Source organism: Callorhinus ursinus, unplaced genomic scaffold (assembly GCF_003265705.2).
Source record: "Callorhinus ursinus isolate GAN/ISIS: 27379988/994484 unplaced genomic scaffold, GSC_fseal_2.0 scaffold20, whole genome shotgun sequence".
Classification (NCBI taxonomy): Eukaryota; Metazoa; Chordata; class Mammalia; order Carnivora; family Otariidae; genus Callorhinus; species Callorhinus ursinus.
In genome coordinates this window covers 10,972,056-10,995,372 of record NW_027397082.1, presented here as the reverse complement: position 1 = coordinate 10,995,372, position 23,317 = coordinate 10,972,056, and the positions used below count along the sequence as shown (strand labels likewise).

General features: G+C 40.0%; 1 protein-coding gene across 4 annotated transcripts in view; it reads left to right on the top strand.

The window, feature by feature from the left end:
* Positions 1 to 682: 682 nt before the first annotated feature.
* ADD3 (adducin 3) overlaps positions 683 to 23,317 on the top strand; it is a 120,921-nt gene continuing 98,286 nt past the window's right edge. The window contains exon 1 of one of the 4 annotated variants that reach the window (XM_073904217.1): positions 683 to 836. The gene's annotated coding sequence lies outside the window, so the exon portion shown is untranslated. Of the gene's footprint in view, positions 837 to 2,787; positions 3,070 to 3,368; positions 3,479 to 23,317 lie in introns of those variants that run through there. The other 3 variants (XM_025881136.2, XM_073904215.1, XM_073904218.1) reach the window with 3 other exon arrangements.

The following is a 23,317-nucleotide window of genomic DNA, read 5'->3' as shown; positions in this document are numbered from 1 at the left end:
GAATTGCCACTGAAATAGAATAGCGCTCTGCTATTATGTTTAGAATTATTTTAGATATTTTTTGTTTTTCTATAAATAACAAAGTGATTTTTAAAACATGAATACACACTGAAATCTGTCAATAATATATTTTCTAATACCAACATCCACTGAAATTCCAGGTATGCTTATAAGGGTTAGAAGGCTTGACTTCATTGCTCCCTGTCACATGAATGAGCTTTGTTATTCTTTTCGAATTCTTGTATTAAATGCTAATAACCTCCTTTTATTTGGTTATCATTTTAGTGCAGTGATTGGAAATTACATATTAGCACAAAATACTAACTGATTTCCAGGCACACCGGTTTGTTTTTGCCGTGGACCCCAATGTTTGAAGTTAGCAGGGCTCTTTAAAATATTTTTAAAACTAGTGAGCTTCCAGCATTTCATTGATTCACACTAAATCAGTCCCTCGATCATCCAGTTAATTTTAACCTTGACCTCCCACAGCTGTACTGCTTTACTCAGTCCCCAAAAGTCCCCGCTTCTGCTTCTTATGAAGCAATAGTAGAGAGGAGAAACAAAGCCCATTCCTTTAAGAAAGATTCCGCCTCCTTTTTTTTTTTTTTTTTATAAGCAAGCGCCTAATGGTAACTGGGGAGTCTCTACTAAGTCACACACTTTACTACTCAGCATTGGGAGAAGCTGCTGCGGCTGCTGTAGCCGCCGCCGCCGCCGCCGCCGCCGCCGCCGCCACGGGTCTGAGGCTGCAGAGGTTCACTGCAGAACCCACACCTACAGAAGACACACACCACGTCTACTACCCTGGACACAAGCAAGCCTTGCATCTTCTGCGGGTAAGCCGATCTTTTATCCATTTTGTCCAGAAACTGTGGGAAAGGTAATGATCATGGAAAAGATTGCTCATCAGACATGCTTAAAATGGATTATGTTAATTTGTCTTCCTTTGGGGGGGGTTGTTTAGATTTGTGACTGGCAAATGCTCTATATAGTGGAGACTATTGTCTGATAAGTGCTCTTAACATACTTTTTTTTTTTTGCTATTCATAGAAAGGCTAACCTTGATGCATGCAAAAGCTTTTCATTTTTTGCTTTATAAATGCAAAAAAAAAATCCAGCCACTCCCAATATCTCTCTCAAATACTGCAGATATTTTTAAACACCAAATAAAATGACAGGCTGAGCATTTTCTAAATATTTTCTCCTCAAAGCCAGGAAGCCTTCCCTTGATCCTTTAGGGGTATTTAAAAATCATAAGGCATGGTTAGATTTTGAGCAGATGGGAGATGGTGGTAGACTGAAATTTCTACAGCCTTAGTCCAGTGGAGAGAGAAAAGGAGGATAAATGAATCACAGTTTGTGCCAACACAAGATTCATTTTCCACACTTCATATGTGGGAAGAGGAAACTACATTTTAATTAGCACATTTTTAGGGAAGAGGGAGGGGATGAAGATGAGGGGGATGGCATGAAGTATTTGAGGGGGAAGAGAAGAGTCTGCAGAGGAGGAAGGAAATGAAGTGGACTGTCGCCAGTGCCTTGGAAACGAAGGGAGACAAGGGTGGGGAATGAAGTTTGTTCTGTTTGGTAGGGTGGGGTTGACTCAAGGGACCATGAATAACCAGAATGGCGCTTGGAGGGGTGTGCTTGCGAGTGGATTCGTGCCTGTGGAGGACACGTGTGCGGGAGGGATGTGCAAATCGTGGGTGGCTGAGAAAGGTGTGCATTGCTGGGAGGTCTGTTTCAAGAACAGGTTGGGGTGAGAAATGTGTCTGGGCGACGGGGGATGGGGGGCCCCAGTGTCACCTGTGGATAGATCCACATCCCTGCTATTGCACGTTGCAAAGTTTACCCAGCCCCAAATTCATTTTGAAAGCTGGCGCGGTCTCCCTCGACTTTTCCCCTCCAAGAAGCCATCTCTCATAAGGTTACAAGGCCAGGGGCCAAAGTAGGGGTGAAGACCCTCCACCGGTCTAAGGGGTGAAGACCCTCCACCGCTCTTGAAAGAGCCCCTGCCCTGCCCCTCTGTGGAGGTGAGTAGGGGGAGGAAGCGCCCAATAGGCAAGTATGCTGAGAAGAAAATCTAGGCCCCTCCTATGGGGGCCGTGCGGAGATTGAACCTTAGCCGTGGCCTCCCCCTGAAGACCCAGCTGCCAGAGCAGGCGGCAGAGGTTGACTGAAAGCTGCGGCTCAGCCTCGGGACGGGGAAGGCTCGCTCAGGTTAGGGCGGGCGACATTTCTGCGGCTTCCTCCTCCTCCCCCTGGTAGTCGGGTTTCCGTCGGGGTTATTTCCCCCTCCGACCCTCAGGGGACGCCACAGATCGGAACTGCAGAGCGGGAGGAGGACGCTGAAGAGGTGCCAGGGAGCTGCCGAGCGCCAGGCCCTCCCAGAGGCCCGGCCGGCCGGTAGGTCCCTGCGGTCGCGGCTACACAGATGTGGTGCTCGCGGGCGGGGAGAGGGCCTCAGCGGGTGGAGCCAAGGCTCGCGAGGGGCGCGAGGGGCGCGAGGGGCCGCGAGGGGCGGGGCTTTGAAGAGGCAGGGCCTTGAAGAGGCGGGGCCCAGAACGTCCTGTGATTCCGAGGGGCGGGGTCAGGTCGCTCGAGATGGGGGGGCAAAGGGCGGGACCAGGGGGCCTTCGGGGGCTGCGAGGGGCCGGCCTCTAGGGGCGGAGCCAGAGGCGCTTGGGGGCCTAAGGGCGGGGCTTAGGGGGCGGTGCCAGAGGACGCTCCGGGGGCGCTCGGCCAGTCCCGCCAGAGCGCGAGCCGCCCGCTGGTAACGGTCGCCAGGGCGAGGGGCGGGAGGGGAAGGAAGGGGGTTTAAATTATTTTCTTTAAAAGCAGTGAGCGAGAGCTAGAGGCATCGCGACCCAGGTGTCGCCGCTTCCTGCTATAGAGGGCTCGGCGCCCAGGTCCCTCCCTCCTCACGCCCCCTCCCCTTGTGTCCTCCCCTGTGGAGCCGTGCGGCGCTTAAGAGGCGGCCGCGGCGGATCGAGCAGCCGCTGCAGCTTCGGCGGCCTCGGAGAAGGAGGAGGGGAAGCACAAAGCCCGCTGCGCGAGGCGAGCTGCGAGGTAATCCTGAGGGGAGAGAAGGCGCCGTCGTTGAGCCCCTCCTCCCAGCGGGGATGGCTGGCGCCCGCGCGGGCTGGACGGCGGGACCCTTCCAGGGGGTCGCGCGGGGGCGGGGAGCGCCGGGGCCGAGGGGACTTCCTATTGGCTGTCCCTGCGGCCTCAGGTGAACCTCTCTCTTCGCGGGGGGCCGGAATGGGAGCCCTGGGCTAGTCCGAGGGGAGTGGACGTGCGGGGGAGGGAGGGCCTCTGGGCGCCGCGGGGTGGGCCCGACTCTTGGGCGTCCTCTGGTTTCCCTCGAGAGTACCGTAGGGAGTTCTGAAAATCGAGAGCTAGTTGAAGCGTTGGTGACCTGGGGACCTTAAGCTCTGAAGGTGTGCCCCCGAGGTTGCCGCACTTGGAAAAGGTGGAGGTAAGGGAAAGAATGTTGGTTTGTTTTGTTTTCCTCGTTTAAAAAAGTTCTGTTACTAGTTGAAAGCGTTCCTGTAATCCGCGTCCCCATCCTCCTAGCGCGCTCACACACCCCTACAAACGCTTACACGTTAAGGTTGTGCTTCCTGCCTGGGGTGACAAGCCGAGTTGGCAGCGGGTCCACTTTGCTGGTGTTTGGGGCACGTCCAGCCTCTTTGGAGGTATGCTGTTATAGCTGAGGCAAGACCACAGAGACAGGTAGAATAAGCTAGGCCTCTATTAAATTGGCAAGAATGGCCTCAGGTGAACTTTTTTGTTGCAGAGATTTAATTGCAAGTAGGTGCCCGCTCAAAATGGGAGCGTAGTAAAACCACTAATTTCTTTGGCACGTGTGCTGTTGCAATTGACCAGTATAGTGGTAAGGAGAGATGGAATTTAACTCAACCAGGAGGTTTTGAGGCGGGATTACATGCAAGTGTGGTGAAGGAGTTGGTAAGATTCTGGGGGTTGGAACCAGCTACATAAACGTGTGTGCATGTTTGTTAAATTATACAGTATTTCACATTTAGCAGTATGAAATGGTTGCTTTTCTTGGAATGAAGTGCCTCTACATCATGCTTAGTATATTCCTAATTTGGGCTTCAGAAGAATTCTAGAGTGTTGTTAAAGAGAATAAAATAAGTGCTGGGTAACCCGTCGTTAAGAGCTTGACTATTAAAAAATTTGTGTAATTAAGGTATGGTACCAACTCATTTATAGCGTTACTTTTGGAGCATATGTGTAAAGTTTTTTGTATCCAAATCTTGATTGCACTGTAATTGCCCTCTAACTCGTTTTCCTTTGCTTAAATTGAGCAGATTAATTTTGCAGAGGGAGGGCCAGAAAAATATGGCCGCTTTTGCTACAATTAATTCTTCATCTTTTTAAAGAGTTCTCTCTTTTTTTAAAGATTTTATTTATTTGAGAGAAAGCAAGTGAGAGAGCGAGCATAAGTGGGGGATGGGGAGGCAGTGGGAGAGGGAGAGAGGAAGAAGCAGACTCGCCACTGAACTGGGAGCCTGATGCGGGACTCGATCCCAGCATTCTGGGATCATGACCTGAGCTGAAGGCAGACGATTAACCGACTAAGCCACCCGGGCGCCCCATCCAAAGAGTTCACTCTTAAAAGTTGACCTCAGGTGCTGGCATGTTGGTAATAGTTGTTTTTAAAGAAAAAAAAAAGTGGCCTATCAATTTTGAATGTTAAACATAATTTATCTCAATTTAAATGTAAATTAAGAGATAATTGGTTATGGGGCATTCAATGTAGATTTTTACATGTATGATAACAGGAGGTTTGTTGGTAAACATTTGACATGACAGGTGATCATAAGACACCTGGGAAATAATTATTTTGCATGATAGAAGAATTGTGTTTTCAAAAATGTTTTACATTCTAAAAGTGAAAAAACTGTACACTTTTCTATTTCTAACCCCTTTTTTCAATAATGCTATACTGGGAAGAATGTGTGTTCCACTCAGTGATGTTTAAAGTGTGGATTTGGTCTTGTAAAACCAGAATGTCTTTTGAGACTAAGACGACATAGCATCAGCTCCTACACACAATCCTTAAATCTGGACTCAAGGTGGGGCTCAACTTCTGCAGTTGTGAGGCTTCCTGAAGTAGGTGTATCATGTCTGTTTTTGTTACACCTAAGCCTGTACAGGGTGTTTAGCTGTTTAATCTGTTCTGTGGCAAAGCAGTTGGTTAGCAGTACTGGGCAGCACTTACACATGTCCTCAGGGTATAAGAAGCATTTCTATTGAGGGAGGAAATCCTATAAAAGCATAGAAACCCATATCTGAACAAATTGAGTTTGTAGAATGTTCGGGAATGATAATGTCATAATATTAACTGAGTTGTTTTATGTAAAGTGTTTACAATATGGTCTGGTACTCAGTAAGTGTTTCATGACTTTATCATCACTAGTATATAAAATGAGTCTTCTCAGAAGGTGGTTATATCACACTACATAGCAAGTGAAGACTAAGCAAATATTTGTAATAACCAATATTTATTTCCTCTACCTCTGTGCCAGACAGAGTTTTATATGATTTAATTTACTTATTCCTCATGACACGCCAACGACTAAACAGACACCTAGGTTTTTGCCCAAGGAGTATAGGCTCTAGGTGCCACAGGCTGGTTCTGAACCCAGAGTCTGACTCTAGAGTGAGCCCATGTAACTAGTAGGCCCTGCTATTATACTTGCAGTAGTAGTTACAAATCAGTGAAAGGTCTTTGAAGTATTCCCAAAACTACAGGTATGCCTTGGTCTTGTTTAGCCACACCCTCCTGTATTAATACCACCAACAGACTGTTTAAATATGAAGGGTAGTGATTAATCTGCATTAAGTAGAGTCACCTTTTGGACTTTGGAAGAGGATTCTCTTTTGATTAAGTTTAGCTAGGATACTGTATTTGGGCTAGAGTATGTTATCTTTTTAATTACTAAAGATATTAAAGGTTTTTTTTTTTTTTTTTAAAGATTGCCAGATGTGCTGGGACTCACGAGGCCCAGCAGGCACTAGTTTTCCTTGGAGAGATTCTGGTTTTGCACTAAATCAGGCTGATTTTCTGATTATCAACATCATATCAATCTAAGATGGATTGTCACTTAAATTTGTTCTAAATTCCGTCTGAGTTGCCTCCGAAAATTAGCCTTAAGATATAACTATGGCTTAAACTTTGTCACTCACATTCCTCTTGGATGGAATTGTGTGTTGCTGCTTCACCAGTGTAGTTGATAGGTCAAGCAAATAAATTATAACGTAAATTAGGAGCTCGTTTCAGTAATGTTTAGAATTATTGTAGAGAACTGAAATGTCCTTTTGTTGACAGTTTAGTGAAATATAATGTTAGGAAAAAATGTTTAAAAACAGGCATGTGTTGAACTAAGAAAGCCCAAGCTGTATTGAAGACACAGGTTACTAATCTGTTTCTCACATAAATACTAAATTTTTTGGCTAGAATTAATATTCAGTGCTGTTTCCAAATCCTTTGGAAATGCTAAATATGTAGAATTTGAATAGAAAAAAATTTAAATGTCTAATCAGAGTGCTATTCTTTTTTAAACATGGACACCTTATTTAAAATTCATTAAGGGGTGCCTGGGTGGCTCAGTCGTTAAGCGTCTGCCTTCGGCTCAGGTCATGATCTCAGGGTCCTGGGATCGAGTCCCACATCGGGCTCCTGGCTCCGCAGGAAGCCTGCTTCTCCCTCTCCCACTCCCCCTGCTTGTGTTCCTGCTCTCGCTGTCTCTCTCTCTGTCAAATAAATAAATAAAATCTTTAAAAAAAAAATTCATTAAGGAGTTGTAGACTGTGTTAGGTCATTGAGGTTCAAAATGAGTGCCCTGATACTTTCATGTCTTTTGTGTTAATGGTTTATCATTTGATCTTGGGGTCCATTCCAGTATATTTTATAGATGAGATTGTTATGAGGTCTTTCGGGTTCTGCAAGTGACTAAGCTCTCTTGGCCAAGAGCCAGGACAATCTCAGATTTTTACTGTAATGGGTTGTATATATTCAGAATCCTTTATATCATACTGGTTAGAAGTCTTTCATTGAGGCTTGAAAGAAAACATGTCTGTTAACTCTTATATATCCCATTTATATAATAACTAGATGAATTTAATTTTTTCCTTCTAGCAGTAGCTGGTTATGAACACACATGTATGTAATAATCCTACTTGGGGGATACTCTTCCTTTCATGTAAAGTTAAAAATTATTCACCTGGCATTCATGCAATAGAGTATCAACAGTATGCATTGAACAATTTTAACTGAAAATTATGTTAATTTTAATTGTTGCAGAAAAAAAAGGTTTGTGGGCACTATTTCATGTGCATTTTAATAATGTTGATCTTTTATATTTGGACAAGCTTCAAAATGCAATTCAAAATTAAGTTAATTGCACAGTTGAACGCGTATTTGAATGTTAAGATGGTACTGTTTAACTCACTGTAGAACCTTAGCTGATAGTACAAATAATGAGAATCAGAGTCTCTTGTTTCCTTAAACTAATTTTTGTTGGATATCTTTGAAAAGCTGCATTAATAATCTTTCAGGTTTCTAGGGTATTACTACACTGAAGGAGCAATTTAATGAGGAGTATCCTAGAAACCTTAAAGATTGAATGTGGCTTTCAGTGTTATCTAGTATAACCCAAAAAATAGTACCATGATCACTGAAAGGTATAAAATGAATGAAACCCATCTTTTATATTTAAAGGCTTATTGTTCTTATAAATTTCCTTGTTAGGAAGATAGTATAGACTGGTTTCTAACTATGCCAAAGCTGAACTGTTATTGTATAGGCTTTGATGTACAGTTACAGCTTTATCATGAGTCTAGATCTAAATTGAACTTTAATCTGATGTCAGACTGATCTGCCTTGCCACCATGTACCTTACATTTATTTGTTTTTAAAAGTTGGCGATGGGGCGCCTGGGTGGCTCAGTCGTTAAGCGTCTGCCTTCAGCTCGGGTCATGATCCCAGGGTCCTGAGATCGAGCCCCGCATCGGGCTCCCTGCTCGGCGGGAAGCCTGCTTCTCCCTCTCCCTCTCCCTCTCCCACTCCCCTTGCTTGTGTTCCCTCTCTGGCTGTGTCTCTCTCTGTCAAATAAATAATAAAATCTTTAAAAAAAAAAAAAAGTTGGCGTTAAAGCTTAATTGGAAATGGTAAGACCTCGCTGGTATAAGATGAACTTTGAAACCTCTTTGTTTCAAATTGTCCAAAACTGGGCCTCAGGATATTGGTGTATAGGCAGTACATTAACTAGCATTTAAGATTGCTACCTCCTCAAACAAGACTACAGTTTGAACCTGGGTGATGAAACTCAAAACTCACTTTTTCTGCAGTACACAGACATAATGAGTTCCATAGGATAAAAATTTCTCACAACTAGCCAGCCAGGGGTTAAAACACTTTTTGGAAGCCTAAGGGCAAATGACATAATGTTCTTAAAACCAGTGTCTCAAGAGGTACACTGTATATATTAATAAAACTTTTAATTTTAATGTTCCCAAGGTGCATTAAGGCAAGTAGACATTAAGGCAAGCAATTGATTAAGCAAGATGGAAATCTAACTCCAAGTGGCATACATGAAATTGTCACTTTATTCTTTTTACTACCTATCATACTCCTTTAAATTTATTCTTGTAATTTTTTTTTTTTACTCCCCCATCCCCTTACCTCTTTGGAAGAGGAAAGGACCCTGCAGGTATGAGTTCAGGAGACTGTTTAATTCCGCTCCCAGGCTGTTGTTGGTTGCCTGCTGGGGGAGCTGGAATTCCAACAATGTAGAAAGCAATCAGGTTGGAGAAGTGCTGAATTTTTCAGTATCTTGGGACTTGGTGTATGCCTTTAATTTGTCACTATCAGCGGTGTTTCTGTGACGTTCTTCCACAATGGCTCAGTTATCCTGTGCAAGGACAGCATTTCCTTTTTCCGTACAATATTCTCATCCTGTCATCTTTTGATCTGCTGGAATGACTAAATGCCATACCAAAAAAAAAAAAAGAAAAATTGGGTTTACTCCGTATCCTCATGGAGAAGATAATTAGGCTTTCTTGATATGTCTGAAGACGCATATTTGGGGATCAAGTCCTTCCCAGGGACTCTTTAAGAACGCTCTGTTTTTAATCCTTCAGAAATTAGAGCCAGCAACTGTTAGCTGCAGTGTCATTTCTCATCTCATTTGTCTTACTAGTACATGAAAAGATTCTAAGGGCAGCCTTTCTTAACGTCTAAGGAAGAAGTTGGGGAATGGTGATGGTCACAGCTCAAGTGGAGTTGTGAATGAGCTTAAGCGCATAGGACGAGCGGCACAGATAGTGGAAAGGGGAAAGAGATTGGCAGTGAAGTTGATATATTGGTTTTATTCCTTGTCCCCACTCCCAACTTTTTTTTTTTTAACTTTAAAACCATGTTCTTTCCACCTTGCCTTCCTCCTATGACTTTTATCACCAGAACTGTTTTATCTCTTCTAGAGAAAGGTGGAATTTTCAAGGTGATTCCTATCTGATTGCTGAAAAGTTTGGCCTTTTAGCTAGAAAGTTCACTAAAAGGAATTTCCTTCCATCGCTCTCCACAACTGTTTTTTAAATTTTAAAAAAAGATCTCTGAAACAGAAGTGTGAGAAACCTTATCATGTAATAGCTGGGAGCCATTATGCATTAAAATTAAAATACATATTGTTAATGAATCAGAAACCCGTATTTAAGCACTTTTTTGCAAAACTAAATCTACAGTAATTTTGTTTTAGGATGTTTCTTTTTAAGTGGGTATCAAAAATTATTTTTAACCGAAAAATGTTGAAAGTAATATGAAAGAAATACATCTTTTGTCTTAGTGAATGTTGATGATGACAAAAAAATCCTAGTTCTCTAAACTATTATCATTAAATATTCTAATGAAATACTAGATAGACAATGATTTGGTCACTAGCCACTGAAAGACTGTCTAGAGCAGAATGTAATAGGAAAGGAACGTTTTATACCTGAATAAGAACAGTGTATCTGCTTGACATAGTGAAGGCTCTGAAAAGCTGATTACTTGATAATCACTCATTAGGTGATTTTATATTGTTTGATGTTTTTATAATCTGAATTTTGCTGGGCTCTTTAAAAGTGTCTGGTTGGACCATCAGGTTTTGATGGATACATTTCTGGAGGGATTGTGACTATCAGTTAAAGTGCTTTGAAGAGAGAGACCCTGTTTTGTATCCCACCTGACTGTCACGGAACGTGCTTTTTGGAGCTTGTTTAATTTGGGCTCAAAGGGAAGAGTGCCATCTACTGAATGGCCAGCATCAAGTTGAGCAGCCCCACGTTTTTCTTACAGAACTCTCAGCTGGCTACTGAAGAAACCAGACCTCACTTCACTGAAGAATTTGACAGGATTTTAGTACCAAGTAGAATTGTTGCTTGCTTAATTTTAATTACACTTTCCACAGGAGGCCTAAACACATGATAAAGAACTAATTCACCACTTTTTGGATTGCATGGGAAAGGAGAAATTTCAAGAAGTTGTTGAGACTTTATATTAAATAATCTAGCAATGGTGAAATCATTATTAAATCAAAAGTGGTAAAGAAAATTATTTTAATGAGGCATGTTTCATTAGTGGTTCCGGTATCGATGGCTTCTGTAGACACCAATGACGTTTAAAAAAATTTGTCCCTAGGGCACCTGGGTGGCTCAGTCGGTTAAGCCACTACCTTTGGCTCAGGTCATGGTCCTGGAGTCCCAGGATCGAGTCCCACATCTGGTTCCCTGCTCAGTGTGGAGTCTGCTTCTCCCTCTGACCCTACCCCGTCTCGTGCACTCTCTCTCAAATAAAATCTTTAAAAAAAATTAAATTAAAATTTGGCTCTAAAATCAGACAAATCATTTATTTAACTAGAGGTAAGGGTTTTAAGAGTATTTGAGTATTTTTTTTTCTCTTGCCCTTTTACTTTGTCTCCCTTTCTAAGGCAGTTATTCTTGCTTGAGTGATTTCACTGTTTCAAAGTGGGTTTTGTTGTTGATCTGCTTTACTCAAGTGGCCTCCTGTTTTGTCAAGAGTTTCCTAACTTCCAGAGACTGCCAATGGTAGTAGTCATGGGTAGAACTGGAGGTCACAGAATCAGATGTAGGTCAGTGGAAGTTTACAATACCTGGAATAGGCCTGTCGAAGCCAGACAAGAAGGAACTTTGACATTAGGAATTGAAAGGAAGCTTTGAAATTATGATACTATCTTTGTTGTTAAATATCAGATATAATTAATCAGTAACCATTTTTCTCAGCCCTTAAAACCTGCCAAGGATCCTATTAAGCACTTTACCTAAATTATCCGGAATTTAGTTAAGTAACTAAGAATGTACAGTTGATAAGTGGCAGAGCCAAGGTTTGAGCCCAAGGCTAACTCCTTTAAATGGGGTGCTATACTGCTCATTTATTTAAGCTCATTCTTGTTGGTGACTGCACAAAAGACTTGAACCAAGAGTAGAATAGTATTTATGCCTCTGCTGGAAAATACTGGTAGTTCTTTGTTTTTTTAAAAGATTTTATTTGAGGGGGTAGGGGAGAGAGAGAGAGCAAGTGAGCACCAGCAGGAGAAGGGAGAGGGAGAAGCAGACTCCCAGCTGAGCAGGGAGCCCGATGTGGGGCTCGATCCTAGGACCCTGGATCATGACCTGAGCCAAAGGCAGACGCTTAACCGACTGAGCCACCCAGGCACCCCGTTTGTTTTTTAAAAAGGTGATGAAATGGGTAAATAGGATTGAAATTTCAGTAGGATCAGGAAGTATATATGAGATAGACCTTCAAATATTTGCTATTTGGTTTTGTCTAAAATAATTCATTTCTTTGTTCCTTTTGCTATATTATTTGTTTAAAACCTCAAGAGGGGCACCTGGCTGGCTCAGTCGGTTAAGCGTCTGCCTTCAGCTCAGGTCATGATCTCAGGGTCATGGGATCGAGTCCTGCATCAGGCTCTCTGCTCTGTGGAGAGCCTGTTTCTCCCTCTCCCTCTGCTGCTTCCCCTGCTCTTCTCTCTCTCTCTCTCTCTCTGTGTGTGTAATAAATAAATAAAATAAATAAATTTAATAAATCAAATCTTTAAAAAATAAAAAATCACAAGAAAATTTGTAATTGAAACAGCGAATTGTTTCATGTTGCTTAAAATATGCTACTTCATGGGAGGAGGGGTTGAGTTACAGAAGGGTTTTATGCTGGGGTTCTGGAGGGGTTGCAGTTGGGGTAATAGGGATGTGTTAGTTGCCTTTCTATATTTTGCCTGCTCCTAAATATTTTTAGGTAGTAGTACTTCTTAATATGGCAATAATATCCCATATCCACAGCACAATAAAATTCAACCGTGTGCCAATCTGAGGTCTTGGGGGAACTTCAATTTGTTGTGCACACCAAGTGTGCTCTGAGGACCAAATGAGTACTATACCTCTCATATATGTACTAATTAGTTTTGAATGCATATATCCTCTGAATTAAATGATACTTAATACCTACTATTGAGAGTGCTTTCAGCTTTTGAAACCTATTTTGACCTTAAAAGGTATCTTTATTACTTCAGCAGGTTGGAAGTCATTGTTTTGGTGTAACCAAAAGCTTCTAAAATTGCAGTTCAGAGTGCTTTGTGTTATAAACCAATCACTCGTGAAGGACCTCTGACTCTTCCCTTTCATATGTAAGAGAATTATGTTTTGCCTTCCAGAAAACCCCTTTAGGAATATCAATTACATAACTCCTTGGATTCTGACTCTACATTCCAGTCAAACATAGAAAAAGTCAGCAACGACTAAGATGACAACACAAAAGATACTCCTTGCCAGTGTGTGATGAATGCTGAATGGCAGGTATAGATAACAAAGGCTGTGGTATAGGTCATCTCATCAAGAAAGAAGCCCCACAGATGGAGTGGTCAGAAAAAATCTCAAGCAAAGAGGACAAGGGTGGGCCTTGAAACGCAGGATAGGATTTCACTAGGTGCAGGCTATGGAAAGAGTTTTTGGCAAGACATTACTGTCCATGAAAATAACTTTTTTTTCTTTAGCCTGATGGGAGATAGTTTATAATCGTGGTTCACGGTCTCTTCTCACTGTAAGGCACTTGAAGGCTAAGTATACTCTTGTGAGTAATAGTGCCAAGGACACACCTCCCTGGAAGGTATATTAGAGTATTGCGGGAATGGGAACGAGAGGGTGGTGGTGAAGGGCATGTAGTTTTTGTTTTGTTTTTTTTTAGGCATGGAGCCCAGTGTGGGCCCGAACTCAAAACTGTGAGATCAAGGCTGGAACTGAAACCAAGAGTTGGTTGCTCAACTGACTGAGCCACCCAGGTACCCTGTCATGTAGATTTCAATAACACTCCTTATGAACCCCACATGAAACATCCTAATACTGTTACTTTGAAGTAATGTTTAGGAAAGTTTGGTACTTGGAAGAAGACTTTAGAAATTCTCATCATTCCCAACACTCAACAAGAAAAGCCTCCTTTTGGGAATAGGGGTGCCTTTTTTAAAAACCTGAATTTGTCCATCATCTTCTTTGCCAAATACCAGAGTATAATTCTGTTGATGGCTCTGTTATATCTTTTAAATCTAATGTATAGATAGACTTGTTGATCTTATGAAATATCATTTGCACTTAATTTTTGTTAATGTGTGGTTTTGGAATTTAGAGGATTTGTTCCAAGTGTCCGAATTCTTCGATTTTTGTAATGCTTATCACTTTCTGAAAAATACTTAGTAGTAACTATTCAAGATATTTTGAGCAAGTCACTTATTTCTTTCTCATCTTAGTTTTCTAATATATAGAAATCCCAGCTGAGCAGGGAGCCTGATGCGGGGCTCGATCCCAGATCATCTTAAAATCCATTTCAGTTTAAAGATTCTGTGATTTTACTTCCAAGGAGGGTAAACTCCCCAGTTAGTGGTTTAACTTGGAAAGTGGCCAAGAAACCTATGACTGTACTGTGTGAAGATCCTGAGAACAGGTCTAATTGAAGGCCAAGATTATGAAAGTCCTTGGCTCTATGTATATGTGGCAGTTGAGAAAAGGACATTACCCCAGGACCCCCAGAGTTTTAGTTGAAGAGAAGCTAAGGGCCCTTGGCAATGGACAATGGGTAGATCCTTTTCGAGAACAATGAAATAAATAAGGATAGCAATTTTTCCTAAAGCAAACTGGAAACATAATGGCATATTTTTCAAAAAATGATGTTTTTCCATTACCATTCCATTTTTACTATATTTAGTATGTGCCTTATAAATATTTCTGACTTCTGTTTAGCTCTTCTTTTCTGACCAACTTTGTTTCATTTTATTTGTTCATTCATTTAGCAAATATTTATTGAATGCTTAATATATTCCAGCCCATGTTCTAAATTATGGGAATTCAGTAAGAAAACAGAACTGTCCTGCCCTAATGGCGTTTATATTCTTGTAGGTAAATAGAAACAAACAAGTAAAGCGTGTGTTGTATTGGTGTAAATGTTCTGGAGAGATACAGAGCTGGAAATGAAAATAAAGGGAGTATTTGGGTGAATGGCAAGTTTAAATACAGTGGCTAGGTGAAGCCCTTAATGAGAAGAAGATATGTGAGCAAAGACTTGAAGAAGGTAAGAATGTATGTGATTCCCTTGTATCGCATACATTCTTACCTTCTTCATGGCATGATCCATGGCAGGCAGAGGGAAAAATCCCTGAGGCCCAAGAGTGTCTGGCATGAATGACACAGAATGAGTGATGGGTGTTGGGGAGCCATTGTATGACTTTGAAGAAGTGGGACATGATCTGCCATAGGTTTTCAAAGGATTATTTTGGTTATGTTTTGACACTCGGCCATAGTGGTGCAATAATCTTGGTGAGAGATGATGTATCTGGTAGAGGTGGTTAGGTGTGATTGGATCCTGGATGTATTTGGATGATAGAGACAACAGGATTTGCCATTTGGGATGTGTGGTATATGTGCATCAAACCTGAGACCAAGGTTTGGTGTCTAGGCAAAAGTTTGCAGGAGGAACAAGTTTGGGGAGCAAAGGGTATAGGAGTTCCACTTGAGACCTATTAAGTCTGAAATGTCTGTCAGACATCCACTTGGACATACTGAGTAGGAAGTTGCTGTGAGTGTAAGTACAGTAATTGCCCACTATGTAAACTTGAGAGTTGTCATTATTTTCCTCTCTCACTTTTAAATATTTGCATACTTAATCCCTTTGACGACTGGAATAAACTTTGCTATAGTAAGGGCTTCATGTCTTGCTATACATCTTCATGCTTTGAAGGGATTTAATCTCTCATGTAAAACCTTGAATTTACTTGAACTTCTGAAGACACTTAGTCCCAAAGGAATTCTTTTTTCTAGGCATAGCACAATTTGCTTTTAATCAAAATGTGAAACTGTTGTTACTGCCCTTGGAAATGTGTGTGTGAATGTAAAATAGAACAGTTTGGCTGTTCCTCAAAAAGTTAATACAGTTTAATCGTTAAAAATAATAATGTATAGTTACTGTTATGACCCAGTAATTCTCCTAGGTATATATTCGGGAGAAGTGAAAACATACTATTCACACAAAACACTTGTATGCTAATGTTCATAGCAGCATTATTCATAATAACCTAAAAGTGGAAACAGCCTGGAGGTCTATCAAGTGATTAATGGATAAATGTGGTATATCCATGCAATGGAATTCATTCAGTCCTAGAAAAGAATGAGATACTGATACATTCTGCAACACGGATGAACCTTGAAAACATTATGTTAAATGAAAGAAGCCAAACATGAAAGGTCACATACTGCTCAGTTCCATTTATATGAAATGCACAGAATAGGCATATCCTGAAAGGCAGATTAGTGGTTGCCGGGGCCTGAGGAGTAGGGAAAGTAGGGAGTGACTGCTTAATTGGTACTGGGTTTCCCTGTGGGATGATGAAAAAGTTCTAGAACTAGATAGGGTTGATGGTTACACAACATTGTGAATATACTAAAAACCACAGAATTGCACCGTTAAAAGAATGAATTTTATGGTACGTGAATTATATCTTAACTTTTAAAAAAGATACCAGGAAAAAAGTATATGTGTACACATGTGCACAAGAATAACTAAAACAACTTATGTGGACCTTATTTCTAAAATAGAACTGCTTTCCCAGTCAAAAGTTGATGAAGCAAGACTTAACACACTAAACCTGGTTTAGCTTGGTTGGCTTAGAGAGGCAGAGTTAAGATACTTAGATCATTCAGGTAGAAACCAGGAAGCAGTTTGTGATCCTATCCTTGGCAAGTCATAAGTGAGTTTAATTTTTTTTTAAATACCTAATTTCATGGAGATGGCCTAGATAACGCAAAGGAAAGCTCTAAGATGATCATTTCTGTGAGTCTCAGAGAACAGAAACTAGTTGATAAATAAGTTTATTAGGGTCTTAAATCAATAAAGATGGCTTTTTTCTCCATACCTATAATTTAAAAATACGGAGAACTCAATTCCCAATAATTTTTTTTTTAAGCCAACCCACGATGATATTTACTTCTTAAAAATGTTATTACTCTCAAAGAGTTGCCTTCTGAGGAAGTAGATGAAAGGATTATCTTTAACTTTCATACCAATTCCTACTCTTATTTTTATTTTTCTGTTTTTTAATTAAGATATAATTCACATACCATAAAATTTATCCCCTAATTTTATTATGAAGAAATATATGTATTCATATATTCTTTTATTAGAATGAAAGCTTCTAGAGAACAGAGGTCCATATTACTTGGATGGTTTAACATGTTTTCAGCATTTTAAGGGAACACATGAACCAGACAAGAAAGATAGGGTGGGGAGATAGGCACTTCTGTAGCTAATTCCAACACTAGCTCGAGAGCTATGCTAAGGCAGCAATTTAAAGGAAGTGCAGAGGGGCAAAAAGAAGGGAAATGTTTATCCCACTGAGAGAAACAGTTCATGAAGGAGGCTGACATTTAAATTGAGTTTTAGAGGATCTCAAATGTTGGAAGAGAGTGAATTATAGACCAAGAGGATAGAAAGGCAGTCTACAGGATAAATGTGGTGGAAGAGGACACAGGAGAGTAAGGTTGAGAGCACTAGATCATGAAGGCCTTGGGTACTATTTTAAGAAACTTAGATATTATTCCGGGGCACTTATTTTAGCTGATGAGAGGCATAATCAGTTGTGTCTGAGATTGGTGGTGTGAAGAATGTTGTCATGGAGGAAGTGTTGGCAAAGAGACAAGTTAGGCATTTAGAGATAAGCAAATGAAGTAAGGCAGTGGCTTTGAGATGAGAAGGGGAGGAATGGGACCTTTTGGAGGCAAAAATATGTACAACTTGCTGAATAATGCAGAGGTTGAAGGAACATTCCATCACCATGGGTAGAAATTTAAATGTATTTTACTCCATTTCCAATTCTCTGATTTATCACAGAGGGGAGATACACCTATACTGCTGGAAAGGAGGCAGATTCTTGAAGCTATCTTTTCCTTACCATACATAAAAGACTTTAGAAATGCGACTATTTCTTAATTTTCCTTAATTTTTTATAACTTGTCAGTTATTACCCAATTCAGTCTTTGGATTTGTTTTCATTTGTGTCTTTGGAAATGGTTGAATAGGCCTCATTTTGGTGTAATAGTCTTTGTTTCCAAATGAAACTCCCTCCCTATGCTGTGTTTTGTATTTTAAACTTTTGTATAGTGGAATAATAAAGAATTGAAGATAGAGGGCATTTCAGTATTAAGTATTGCATGCTATCATTACAGGACATTGTGCCATCTTGAGGTTTCCCCTTATATTTAGTGGTTTATCTTGGAACTTCAAAGTAAACATATGGTGAGCACCTGTAAAGAAACAATTAGAAATGTCAAGCACATTCAGAATACTTTTTTTTTTTTTTTGGTGTAAATTTAGTAAAGGATCCAATCCAGTAAGGTTTTGCGTATTTGCATAATGAAACCAGGAACATAAGATTTGTCTCCTCTAATGTTTCCAGTTTATTAGAAGGCATGATTGGCTATTTTTGTTTGTGGGTTTGTAGCTCCCTCTAGTAAGACATGTAACAAAGAGGATATTATAGTAGGACATAGTTATTTTATAAATGGATGGAAGAAAATACAAAATTTGACAGAACTAACTTCTAAAATATTACAAGATAAAACTTTCATGCTTAAAATTTTAAAGCATTAGAATAGCTTATTCAAAAGCAATTCTTAAAAATAATTCATTGACCTAAAATACTATGACAGGTTTGACAGAAGAGTAAAAAGCCCTCACAGATTTATTTAAAAGCAAGAATTTATTTACTTGATTTATAAGGTAAACTTATTGTGAGGCATATTTTTATAAAATTGTCATTTTTAAATATTTGAAATTAATTTTTGAGTAGGAAACTTAAGGACATGGAACAAAATGCAAAAGGCACAAAAGAGTATACAGTGAGAAGAAAGTTGTCACTCCACCCCCAAACCACTCAGGTCTACCTCCTTTCGTGTATATTCTTCCAGAGATATTTTTCATTGTTTATTTTTAAATTCCTGAATCAAGACTTTGTCTGCCTATACCTGGTGGATGAATTGCTGCATAAGAAATAGAGCCTTAGGCTGAGAACAACCTGGAGAAAGCGAGCCCTGTTCTAGGTGTTGTTTCCAGATCCATTCTTTTTTTTTTTTTTCTTAAGAGTGTCCTTTTCTAGCTTCCTCTCCACTTACAGCAGAGGTATGAAGAATGGGAGGTGGAAATTGTAATCATCTGTCACTCCTGTCTCATCCTAGGCAATGACAGATAACTTTATGAAAATATACATGCTAACAAAGCAAATTCTGTTTGAGAAGTGTTCCCATAGAAAAACATCCTCTAGGAGGGAGGGCAAAGAAGGGGTCAGGAATGGTCAGCCTTTACCATCGTGCATCTGCCCCATTAGGCCAGCTGTAACTGTACCTCTTCTAAAACTTTCTATTTTTGGTACTTGGCATTATTTTATTGACTCTTGCCTTTGGCCACCCACTAAGTCATAAGATTTTCTCCTAAGCCTTGGGATTGCCTGACTCTAAACTTACAGTTACTAGACTTGGTTTCTTTTCTTTTGAATTTAATATAATGTCATTCCTATGCAAATACTATAAATAATAGTCTTATATCTGGGGGAGTTCTTTTTTAAAATGTCCAATATATTTATTTTTGTACCAGTCATCTTTTATTGGGTGTTAATTCTCAATTAGGATATGAAAGGCTTCAGCAATTATCTAGTTCCTCAAGAAGGGGTGCCAGGCCACCCTCCACACTGTACCCTCTTCGGTGGAACTGGCTTAGCCACGCTTGTTTGAATTCCTTGTAAGAAAGACAGTAGTTGAGGGCGCCTGGGTGGCTCAGTTGGTTAAGCAACTGCCTTCAGCTCAGGTCATGATCCTGAAGTCCCGGGATTGAATCCCACAGCCGGCTCCCTGCTCAGCAGGGAGTCTGCTTCTCCCTCTGACACTCCCTCTCATGCTCTCTGTCTTTCATTTTCTCTTTCCCAAATAAATAAAAAATCTTAAAAAAATTAAAAAGAAAGACTAGTTGAACAGCACATAAGCTGCCAGCACCATAGAAAGCCCAGCAGTGCTTCCTTTCTTCACATTGACATATTTGTAATATTGGTAGTAACCTCTCTGAAACTCTCCAGCAAGTGCCTTTAGGGACAAAATCCTGTATCCAGCTTACCAGCTTCCCTATTTGAACATCTAGGAGTTTCATCTTCATTGGCAGAACTGATACGTCTTGGAGTCCTGGGTGTCTGCTGTCTGCCAGTATTTTTTATTGTGGGTGTCCAACATAGAATTTACCATCTTAGCCATTTTTAAAGGTGTAGTTCAGTGGTAATATTGTATAACTACCACCACCTTCCATCTCTAAAACTCTGTACCCATTAAACAATAATTCCCCACCCCCTCCTATATTCTTAGATCAAAAAAATTGTTTTAAGATCAAGGTTTCAGTTGATACAAAATCTATTATTTTTATACCTAATCAAGATTGTAGTTTGAAACTCTACACAAATCTGTATCATGCAGCAAAGGTTATGATTGGCATTCAAGCCCATGGAGTTGAGACAAGGGGCACAGAACCTATAGCCTTTAATTCATATATTAAAAATTTGAGAGAGTGCGTGTGAGAGAGCGCGTGGTGAGGTGGGGGGGGGGGGAGGTGGGTGTGCAGAGGGAGAGAAAGAATACCAAGCAGACGCAGGGCTCAATCCTGGGATCCCAAGACCCTGAGATCAGACCTGATCCGGAAACTTAATCAACTGAGCCACTCAGGCACCCCTGCTTCATATTTTAAAGTGAAGAACTGTAGCCTCATTATACCCCTCAGCTGTGCAAATTCTGTGTTGGTGGGTTGGAAAGGGAGTTTGATAATTATGGTGGAAATCTGTAAAGTGGTGCTAGCTGACCTCTGCTTTCGTGACCCAGTGAAAAGGAAGTTTCCCCACTAATAGAAGTAGGAGATCCCCAGGTTTGCAAATCTCTTTGGATGCTGAATTTCTGCCTTTGTGTGAATCATTTAGACTTTCCATTAATGATTGGAAATTTTCCAGAATTCTCTGTAAATTTTAAAGTTTGGAGAGGCATTTGGAGTAAAGTGGGGGATGAAATCTAGATGCATAGGATTTTGAAAACCCCTACCTTATTTTATGGATGAAGGACCGGTCTGGTTGAGCAAAGTGGCATGTTCAAGATAATGTTACTTGTGGCTGATCTGGACTCACAACTGTGTTTGTGACTCTCAGTCCAGTGCCTTTTCTACTTTATGACTTTACCAGCAATCTTAACCCATTCATGCAATTCTGGAGTAAGGGAGTTCACCAGAATTTCACTTGGTCTTCCCTAGAGCAGGGTTTAGACAGGATGAGAGACCTCACCATCTCTCAGTGATTTGAAGCTGCTTTTCAAGAAATAGTTGGTACCTGTCTTTGTTTTGTTTTTTAAGTTTTTCATTGAATTAGGAAAAGTTTTTTGAAATTTAAAAAAAACTCTGGAATGTGTCATGTACTTTCTTGTTATTTTGACAAAAACTAGGCTGATCTTCTGTATATTGTTCCAGTTTTAGTATGCTTACCACTGAAGCCAGTCATGCACATGGTAAATGTTTCTGACAGGTTTAGGAACATTATATTGAAAATTCAAACTAGATGTATTTAGCTGCCTTGACTTTTTTTTTCTTTGGAAAAGAAATATTTAAATGAGAAGCAGTTCCACACTCCAAAGAAAAGGGAAAGTTTTAGGTCATTTGAGTGAAATAGATTATAGGATTTATGGCCCCAATTTTGCATTATTTTCAACTGAGTGGGCCATTACATAAGGTACAGTGTTTTGTTTGAGGCAAATTATGCTCAGAGACTAAGATTATCTTTGCTAATAATTTAACATAGGTTCACTGCAGGAATTATAATTTATAATATTTCACAAGCCAATAGCATACAGGATAATGTCTCTTAATTAGCCAATAAAGAAATAACCTACTCCAAAACCAATGATAGATCAATTACACTATTCCAGGCAAAGGGGGAACAAAAGATATAGAGTCCAAATTTAGTTGAGATGTATCTTTCTATGAGTTGGTTCTTGGTACAGTCGATCCTTCCAAACAAAAACTTGGGTATCTGCTGCTGGCTTAGTTCCTCACTTCTGGGGCATGTGGCTAGTGGGTGATGGCACCAGTATTGGCAGCAAAGTGGGTTCTGAAGGTTTATTACTCCATGGACCATAACCCGATTCACACCACTGGCTATGAGCAGTAACCTTGCTAAGGCCAGACAGATCTCCCTTCTCTTCCTGAGACTGCTGCATGGTTTAACACCACTGTTGACCACATAGTAGCCTGGCCACAGCAGGAATAAGTGTTTCGAGATCTTCAGAGAGCTATTTAGATCAGCAAAGAGTAGCCTTGCCCACACCAAACATTCCTGGTAAGTCCTCACAAATTCTTGGTATTTAAAGTTTAAATGTCCATTACGTCATAGCTGTTCTTCCATATGATCTTATCCATAAGTCCCCAGCAGTGCCCGTCAACAGTTGAGCTAGGAAGTGCTTATCAACAACAGATGTTGATGACAACATCCCAATGCAGATTCCTCAATATAAACAGATTCACCCTTAGATCAAAACAACCTCACTTAAGTCCTAAACAAGTGGATTTGAAATACTAATAAACCCCAATATACAACATAGTGAAGGAAGAAATCTGTCATATCGGAAATGTTAGTGTTTTAATCTAATTTTGTGATAAACTCATCAAGATTTTTAGCATTTAAGAATGCATCTTATCAATGTTGCATCATACCAAGGACTTTGGAATTTGTCAGATTTGTTTCCCCATGTTTTGCTATAACATTTGGTTTCATGACAGTTTTAGAAAGTAATTTGCAAGATAGCCTGATTTTTTTTCAAAATAAGACCTTCAATAATTCTCTGAGGAACTAAAAGGATTCATTATTATGGCTGGGGTCTAAAAATATAATTGCTTTTGATTTCACTGTTAGTATATAAGATGTCTTTCAATCTATTTTTAAATGGATTTTAATAGGAAGAGGTACAAGGTCAGGGTACATATTGGAGAACTTTGAATTCAGTGTTTTCATAAGTTGATTTTAAACTGAGTACTAGCTGTTTCATGGTGACAAAATTTGTGGGTTTTTGTTTGTTTTTAGATTCCACTTACCAGTGGAATCATAATGGTTTTTGACTTTCTCATTCTGACTTATTTCACTTAGCATAATACCCTCTGGGTCCATCCATGTTGTCTCAGTTAGTAAATGGTGGCAATATTTGTATTTAAAACCTTGTAAATCAGTTCTTTTATAAAAACCATGTAATATTTAAGTTAATGATTGATTTTTAAAAAGTTTCTATTGGTACTTCTTCCTGAGATTTTAGTCTATAGGGGATAAAACATTGATTAATAGAAACTTCAATACCTGAAATTCCTTGGGTCCTCTAATGAAAGAAGATCAAATGATTAAGAATACAAATGGATTTCAGGGATATATTGGAAGTGGTAACTTCTAGGTGAGTCCTAAAGTCAGTGTACATTGACTTTTAGATCTTCTGTGGTCTAGTACACTTAGAATCAGTATTTGGAATAAAGGCCCTAATAGTATCTTGCCCAATTCTTGAGCAATAAAGATAAATACGTTCATGAAAATATGTGAAACCAAAGGTTGGAAAGACCACTTTTAAGATTTTGGAGAGTGTGTATGGGGGAGAAGGCTACGTATATTTGGCTTATTACTGTAAGAATTAACATTTATTTGGATGCCTG